The sequence below is a fragment of the Alosa alosa genome, unplaced genomic scaffold, assembly GCF_017589495.1.
Source record: "Alosa alosa isolate M-15738 ecotype Scorff River unplaced genomic scaffold, AALO_Geno_1.1 AALO_1.0_unplaced_574, whole genome shotgun sequence".
NCBI classification, from domain to species: domain Eukaryota; kingdom Metazoa; phylum Chordata; class Actinopteri; order Clupeiformes; family Clupeidae; genus Alosa; species Alosa alosa.
The window spans coordinates 1,058-10,012 of NW_025962735.1; the positions used below are offsets into that span (position 1 = coordinate 1,058).

General features: G+C 50.1%; 1 long non-coding RNA gene across 1 annotated transcript; it reads right to left on the minus strand.

Annotated features, from left to right (window-relative positions):
• Positions 1 to 1,464: 1,464 nt before the first annotated feature.
• On the minus strand, positions 1,465 to 8,575 carry LOC125290468. Its single transcript, XR_007192809.1, has 3 exons — positions 8,156 to 8,575; positions 1,644 to 1,916; positions 1,465 to 1,559 (listed from the first exon to the last, which is right to left on the minus strand). It is a non-coding gene; the product is annotated as an uncharacterized LOC125290468 (long non-coding RNA).
• Between the last annotated feature and the right edge of the window lie 380 nt (positions 8,576 to 8,955).

The following is an 8,955-nucleotide window of genomic DNA, read 5'->3' on the forward strand; positions in this document are numbered from 1 at the left end:
ATTAAAGTGAAGTGTACCAGTTAAGTACTTACATGTATGTTGTGTCATTGGTGTCTAAACATTTTGTTTACTATTTTCTGGAAATTTTTTTGGGTGACAACACCAAAAACAATTATTTTCATATATGAAGGTCGCCTATACAGTTCTTATTTCATGAAGTAACACAGTTGGTCTGTTTATGCTCCTGAATTAGCACATTTCAAGACTTGAGAATGAGGACATACATGTAATATGGATGTATACTTATCTGGTACACTTTATTTTAATGGATTTGTTCCACTGTATTAAAGAGTATTTAGTGTGTACCAACACAGTTGATACATGTACTGTGTGGTGTAACAGCAGACACGTTTCAACACATCAATTACAGGATGCATGACATCATTGACAGGATGTATATAATATGTACATGTGAGTACTGAACTGGTACACTTTACTTTAATGGGTTTATTCCACTGTATCAAAGAGTAATACATTTGTACCAACACAGTTGATACATGTACTACAGTATGTAGGGTAATGGCAGACATGTTCCAAGACACCAATGACACAACACAACATGTACTGTACATGTAAGTACTTAACTGGTACACTTCATTTTAATGGGTTTGTGCCACTGTATCAAAGAGTAATACATGTGTACCAACACAGTTGATACATGTGCTACGTAGGGTAATGGCAGACATGTTCCAAGACACCAATGACACAACATACATTATGTAATTGTAAGTACTTCACTGGTACACTTCATTTTAATGGGTTTATGCCACTGTATAAAGAGCAATAAGTGTGTACCAACACAGTTGATATATGTACTATGTAGTGAATTAGTAGACCTGTTCCAAGACATCGAAGACACAACATACATGTCATATGTACATGCTTGTAATTAACTGGTACACTTAATAGGTTTATTCCACTGTATCAAAGAGTAACAAGGTTGTAGCAGCACAGCTGTTACATGTACACTGAAGACAATGAGGCATTGACTGGAGTTAAGAATAGTTTGTATATCAAATCTATCATGACAAGATTTACCCCATCCAGCAGGTCTCAGGTCAGCTCTTTGCCTCTGATGAAAATTTAGGCAAATTGGCAAAGTTTTGTAAAAGCACTCAGTATTACAATGTAACAAGTATATGTAGGTACCCACAAATACATAATGTAAGTACAATGATAGTACCTGATAGTACATGTTGTTACACAGGTTGGTACACTGTAACAGCGACACATTAAAATAAAGTGTTACCGTTTTTTTTTTTTTAAAGGTACTCACATTTCACTGTAAGCTGAACAGTGCTGTAAGGTGATGTTTTCCTGCTTCCCTCTCTCACTCCATAGCACCCATACTCCCCCTGATCAGACACAGCGGCTCCGCTGATGGTGAGGGTGTTGCTGTTGGTCTCAGAGGCTTTGGATGACTTTTGTTTTCTTTTCACCAAGAGGGTTATTCCATGCATATGACCAGCCAGTTGAAGGCTGTATTCCACATGTCAGAGTGACTGATTCTCCAGTGAACACAGGATTGGGTTTTACTGTCAATGTAGGCACTGGGAGGGCTGTGTCATGACAAACAAAATGTATGATTGCAAGCTTTCAAGCATAATAGCTATCATTCAAAATGTTAGTGTAGCTGTATTCACCTTTTACAGTGATAGAGGCAGGAGTACTGCGCTGGGAAGTCTTTGGACTATTTCTGCTACTCCCTTCACATGTGTACTGGTACAAGCCAGCTTGATCAGGGAGGGAAATGGTGATGGCTCGACTTCTCCTATTTTGAATGGAATATCTGTTTCTGTACCAGTAATACCCATGCCAGTCTGTGTGCTCTGCTATGTCACACCTCAGAGTGACCACATCTCCAGGGTAGTATGGATCCTCAGGAGACACTACAGTTACTGTAGCTGTGGGCAGAGCTGTGGAGGGCAATGTAATACACACAGATTAGTTTACTGATTGACTTCTACTATGTGGGTCAAGGACCATTGAATGTATAAAGAGCCATATGACAGAAAGATACATCTTATCGTGGTCCTCAATTAATGATCTTTCTCTACTGTAATCCTTACAACTCAAAAGTTACAGAATAGCATGAAAATATAAAAGCAATCCTTCAACACCCTCTCCCTCTCATAAACATAAACACCCAAACATATGCACATATTAGCAAATCATTTTGAGGGCAAATGGAAGGGTTACCATCCCTTAAATAAACATTCTAGCGTGGCGCTTTTGTGGTCCTCGTCCTGTTTGGTGTCTGACAGTACGATCTGACCAAACATGGACCCAGCGCGACGGTCGAACCAGCATGGAAACCGACAGAACCAGAACCACCCACCGCCATGCAACACCTGGAAGAGACTGAGAGAGGCAAACCGCAACACTGCTGACACTGCCTCCCTACTTCAAGCCTACCAACAGCTTCAGCAGTTCCAGCAGCAACAGCAACAACTTGCAATGATCATTCAACTTCTCACCAACCTTTCTCCTCTGCCTGCTCCCACCGCCCAGCCCCAGCCAGCCTGCTCACCGCCCAGCACCGAAGTCTCCTGCCCAGTCCACTGCTGCGTGGCTGCGGAGCCCCAGAACCCAGGATCGGCAACCCAGAGCGGTTCAGCTGGCACCCAACCCAGGTAGTGGCGTTCCTGACGAGCTGCCGTGTCCAGTTTACCCTGCAACCCAGGACTTTTGCCACTGGAAGGCGAGGGTCGGTTATGTGATCACTCACCTGGCGGGGCGGGCTGGACTCTGGGGAACGGCGGAGTTCGAGCACCAGACCCCAGCATGTGCAACCTTCAACCTATTCGCAGAGGAGATGCTCAAGGTATTCGATTTGGAATCCACCACAGCCGAGGCATCTCGGACCCTGATGAGTATTAAGCCAAGGCAGAAGGACTGTTGCGGATTACTCCATTGACTTCCGAACTGTGGCAAGTCGGAGCTCCTGGAACATGGAAGCATTGGTGGATGCCTTCCTCCACAGCCTGGCGGACTACATAAAGGGCGAGCTGGTTTCCCATGATCAACCCCACTCTTGATGAAGCCATTGCTCTGGCTGTCCGCATCGACCGCGGGATCCAGGTCCGCCGTCGAGAGAGAGGGCCAGAGTCCATCCACCAGCACACGGAGTGTCCCAACTGCCCTTCTGTCCGCACCACCTGCCACACCGTCCAGCCAGCGGACCAGTCTGAACCGATGGAGATCGGCCGCGCCCCTAACCCCCTGCAGAGCCAGCTGACGCATCACCTCCAACTTGTGCCTGTACTGTGGTGGTGATGGTCATCAGTCGCCACCTGTCCAGCAAAAGGTCGGAGCTCACCAGATGTAGGAGGAATCCGGATGAGCTCAATGAACATTCCGCCCTCCATCAGCCGTAAACATCTCATCCAAGTCTGTCTTCACCTGTCTGATCCCACCCACACCCTGGCAGCCCTGGTGGACTCTGGCGCAGAAGCAAACATTATTGACACAGGACTTGCTCGCCAGCTGGGCTTGGAAAGCCATCGCTGTCCACTCCTGTTCCAGCCCGGCCCTGGGACGGTCGCGTGGTGGCACAGTTACCAACATCACAGCCCCCCATCTCAATGATGGTGTCAGAAACCACCGAGAGACCATCCGCTTCCACCTGCTCAGCTCCCCAGGCCAACCCCTAATCCTGGGCTACCCTTGGCTCCGTCTCCACAATCCTCACCTCAATTGGGCCTCCGGAACTGTGAAAGAGTGGGGAGATGCCTGCCACCTGACCTGTTTGCGTGCTGCCTGCTGCCCCCCGGCTCAGTACCCCCAGCACTGCCCCGACATTTCTAATGTCCCTGAATGTTACCATGGCCTCCGAGAGGTGTTCAACAAGACCAAAGCCACATCTCTGCCCCACACCGTCCATGCACGACTGTGCCATTGATCTCCTCCCTGGGACTGCTCCACCCAAAGGTCACCTCTACTCACTATCCCCTCCTGAAAGAAAAACTATGGAGGATTACATCAGGGACTCCCTGGCAGCTGGACTCATCCGCCCGTCTTCCTCTCCAGCTGGTGCGGGTTCTTCTTTGTGGGAAAGAAAGATGGTTCTCTTGCCCCTGCATTGATTATCGAGGTCTGAATGATGTCACAGTGAAGAACCGGTACCCTCTGCCTTTACTCACCTCTGCTTTTGAGTTGCTCCAGGGATCCACTATTTTCACCAAACTGGACCTTAGAAATGCTTACCACCTAGTCCGAGTAAGGGAGGGTGGACGAGTGGAAGACTGCATTCAACACCCACACCGCCATTATGAGTACCTGGTAATGCCATTTGGCCTCACCAACGCCCCAGCAGTATTCCAGGCGCTGGTGAATGATGTGCTGCGGGACATGCTGAATAAATTGATCTTCGTGTACCTGGGCGACATCTTAATTTTCTCCAGAACTCTGTCGAACACACTCGTCATGTCCAGCTGGTTCTTCAACGGCTCCTGAAGAACTCCTTTATGTCAAATGGAGAAATGTGAGTTCCACGCTCCAGACTGTGTCGTTCCTGGGATACATCGCCGCTGAAGGCAATATCCAGATGGACCCGCAAAGGTCTCGGCAGTTACCTCCTGGCCAGTTCGGGGAATAGGAAGAAGTTGCAGCAATTCCTCGGGTTTGCCAATTTCTACGGAGATTCATCCGAACTACAGCTCCGTCGCCGCTCCCCTCACAGCTCTGACCAGCATCAAACACCCCTTTTCCTGGACCCCAGAGGGCCAACACAGCCTTTCATACCCTCAAGGCCCGGTTCACCACTGCCCCCATCCTCCAGATGCCGGATTCAGACCGGCAGTTCGTTGTCGAGGTGGATGCCTCAGGCGCGGGAGTCGGGGCCATACTCTCTCAACGGGCAGAGGAGGACAACAAGTTGCACCCTGTGCATTTTTTCTCGCCCGGCTTTCACCTGCAGAGCGCAATTATGATGTTGGAGACCATGAGCTGTTGGCAGTCAAGCTTGCCCTGGAGGGTGGCGTCACTGGCTGGAGGGGTCCACAGTTCCGTTCCTGGTCTGGACCCGATCACAAAACCTCGAATACATCCGCAATGCCAAACGTCTTAACCCCAGACAGTCCGCTGGGCCTTGTTTTTCACCAGATTCAACTTCACCCTGTCATACCGCCCAGGTTCTCGGAACACCAAGCGGACGCTCTCTCCCGTCCAGTTTCATAGGGATGGCCCCTTCCCAGGAACCTGCATCAATTCTGCCCGATCCCTGCGTCGTAGCTGCCCTGACCTGGGATATCGAGGAGGAAATTCAGGAGGCCCTCCGTGACCATCCCAGTCCCAGTGCATGCCCAGGCGGTCGTCTCTTTGTCCCAGAGAATTTGAGGTCCCGGGTCATACAGTGGGGACACAACTCCGCCTTGCCTGCCACCCGGGCTCCGCCCGCACCTGCCATCTCCTTGCCCAGCTTCTGGTGGTCTGCTTTGAGAAGGATGTCCGAGAATTCGTCCGTGCCTGCCCCACCTGCAATCAGAACAAGTCCTCCACCACGGCCCCCGGCTGGTTTACTCCAGCCCTTGCCTGTGCCCCTACACCCTGGTCCCATATCTCCTTGGACTTTGTAACTGGCCTCCCACCATCAGGTGGGATGGCGGTCATTCTCACTGTGGTGGACGGTTCAGCAAGATGGCACACTTCATTCCCATCCCTAAACTGCCATCTGCCAGAGAGACTGCCCAGGCTGTTCTTGATCATGTCTTCCGTCTACACGGGCTCCCCAGGGATGTTGTCTCTGACCGAGGTCCATAATTCACCTCCACATTCTGGAAGGAGTTCTGCTGTCTTCTAGGGGCCACAGTGAGTCTCACCTCTGGGTTCCACCCCAGTCCAATGGTCAATCCGGCGGGCAAACCAGGAGCTGGAGAAGGCTGCGGTGCATGGTTTCGCAAAACCCCAGGCTTGGGCACAACAACTGGCGTGGATAGAGTATGCTCACAACTCCCTCACCTGCTCTGCCACTGGTATGTCACCTTCCAGTGTGTGTATGGCTACCAGCCCCCCCCCCTGTTCCCCAGCCAGGAGGGAGATGTGTCCTGCCCGTCTGCCCTCGCCTATGCCCCGCCCGTTGCCGTGCGTACCTGGTCTGGCTTCGTGCCCACTGTCTACTCAAGTCAGCTGTCAGCTATGCCACTGGGGCTAACCGCCGAAGATCGCGGCACCCGCCTACCGTGTTGGCCAGAAGGTGTGGCTGTCAGCCAAGGATCTCCCACTGCGGGTGGAATCGGCGTAAACTGGCACCTCGATTCTCGCCCGTTCCCTATCCAGAGGGTCATCAGCCCAACCGCCCAGTCCGGCTCCAGTTGCCAACCTCCATGAGGGTGCACCCTACTTTCCATGTTTGAAAGTCAAGCCGGCGCATGAAAGCCCGCTGGTCCCGTGCCGCTTCCTCCTCCTCCTCTCGCCCTCGTTGGCGGTGGGCTGGTGTACACCGTTCGGCGCCTGCCCGGTCCAGGCGGGCGAGGTAGGGGCCTCAGTATCTCGTCGACTGGGAGGGCTATGGGCCTGAGGAGAGAACCTGGGTGCCAGCCAGTCGGATTGTGGACGGACACTCTCGCCGACTTCCACCGTCTGCATCCTGATCAACCTGCAATCCGTGGGGGCGCCCCAGAGGGGTCCCTAACCGTCCTGCCCGCCCGGCTTCCTGTCCTGTGCCTGACCCTGTCACCGGGACCTGTCCCATCTCCCGACCACGACCCTCCGGCTTCCTCCGAGGGATGAGGGACGTTCTTTCGGACCGTTCGGAGGAGTTCTAGCCCTCCCTCCGGCTCCCCTCCTCCCGCCTGGCGTGGTGTTGCTCTTTGGGACTTCTGGGGCCGTCCCTTGGGGGTTCTGTCATGAGCCCCTCTCACTCCACCGGGTTACCACCTTAATTGGTTTCCACTATCTTCCACTCTGCTGCTCACCACTCTCTCTACTCAGCCCTAACTAGCTCCACCTGTCTCTGCTCTGCTCTAATTACTCTGCCAGCTGCGGCTGCATTACCCACTAACCTCTCCCAGTATTTAAAGCCCTGTCTTTCAGCTCTCCTTTGTCAGATCGTCTGCAAACCCGCACCAGTTACCTGCCTGTCTTGGAAAACGACTCTGACTCTTTGCCTGTGAACCCAGACCAGCTCGACTACTTCTTTGATCTCCAGCCCGGTAATCTTGACCTGCCTTCCGTCTCTCTTCTCTACGACTACAGCCTAGCCCTTGACTGTACTGCTGCTTCGTTTCAATTGCTGTTGTGTGTGTGTTTCCCCAGGACTTCCCGGATCATCCAGCTCCTGCCATTGCTGCTTTCGGCTATTGGGGAACACACACACGCAGACTCTGGAACTCCGGAACCCTGAAACCCTGTAACCCCCAACCCTTAAATAAACATTCTAACGTGGCGCTTTTGTGGTCCTCGTCCTGTTTGGTGTCTGACACATAGGTTCTCAAAGTGCGGCCCGGGGGCCGATGGCGGCCCGCGGAAACATTTCTGGCGGCCCGCGAACATCTGATAACCTCTGTAAAACTGTTAAAACTGTACAACTGTACTGTGTGCTTTGAAAAGAATGAATCTCCGTTTAGTGGTGTTTTGTGGCCGTCAGGTTTTCCTGTGGTGCTTTGGTAGCTGGAATTGGCCCTGAATAAGGCCTATGCTGATAAGAAGCAAGGCACACTGAGACTGTTTGTTATAAATAAGTTTGTACTTGAAATGGACTGCAACCAGAACTGTTATATCCCACATTTGTCTGTTCAAGTGGAAAAGAACCCCAGGGATTGTGTGTGCATTGCAAATTTTCACAAGTTTTGCCAGGTTTAGCCTCAGTTATGAATTAAAATGTGTTTAATGCAATAAATATAAACTGTAGAGATGCAACCTGGTCATTAAAATGATTTTTTCTTTTATTTTTATTTTCTCCCCCCGCCCCTTTGGTGGCCCTCAGTTCAATGTTGGGTTCCTGAATTGGCCCTCACCAATCAAAACTTTGAGAACCCCTGTGGTAGGGCTTCATTGTGTCTATGTTTGTCATCTAAGCCTGTTAGCAGGCGGGTGGCCTTTTATGGCACACCCCACCTCCCCCCAACATTCTAAATCAATTATATGCACCATATTGCTATGTAGCATAGTAATATTATACACATACATATACATATACATGTAATATTGTATTTACCTTTTACAGTGATAGAGGCAGGAGTACTGCGCTGGGAAGTCTTTGGACTATTTCTACTACTCCATTCACATGTGTACTGGTACAAGCCAGCTTGATCAGGGAGGGAAATGGTGATGGATTGACTATTATGTTGTTGACTTTCCTCATTTTGAATGGAAACCTCGTCTCTGTACCAGTTATACTGATCCCAGTCTGTGTGCTCTGCTATGACACACCTCAGAGTGACCTTATCTCCAGGGTAGTATGGATCCTTAGGAGACTCTACAGTTACTGTAGCTGTGGGCAAAGCTGTGGAGGGAAATTACATACAGATTAGTTTACTGATTGACTTCTACTGTGTGATTCAACAAACATGAAATATATAAAGTACCTTAAAGAAAAGTCATCATAACTGATACTTCTATGATTACCCTCAATTAATGTCTTCTCTACTCAAAGATGAAAGCAATCATACAATACCCTCCAATCTCATAAACATAGTGATGAGAACCAGAGGGGCGCACGTGACATCCTTGGGGAAATTGAGATATATACATCAAATGACAGCTCTTGATCAGCTCAAAAGTAATTTTAGAGTTAGTGGAAAACCAAAAGACTGAAAACACTGAACCAATTGGTGTTGATTTGCCTGTAAAGCCCCTCTGGTTCTAAGTTCCCACTCACACAGACAGACAGACAGACAGACATAAACTAAAGTTCAGTGTTCAGTTTAATGTAAATTGTGTACATGTGCACACACACACACTCGCGCACACACACACACACACACACACACACACACACACACACACATCATCACA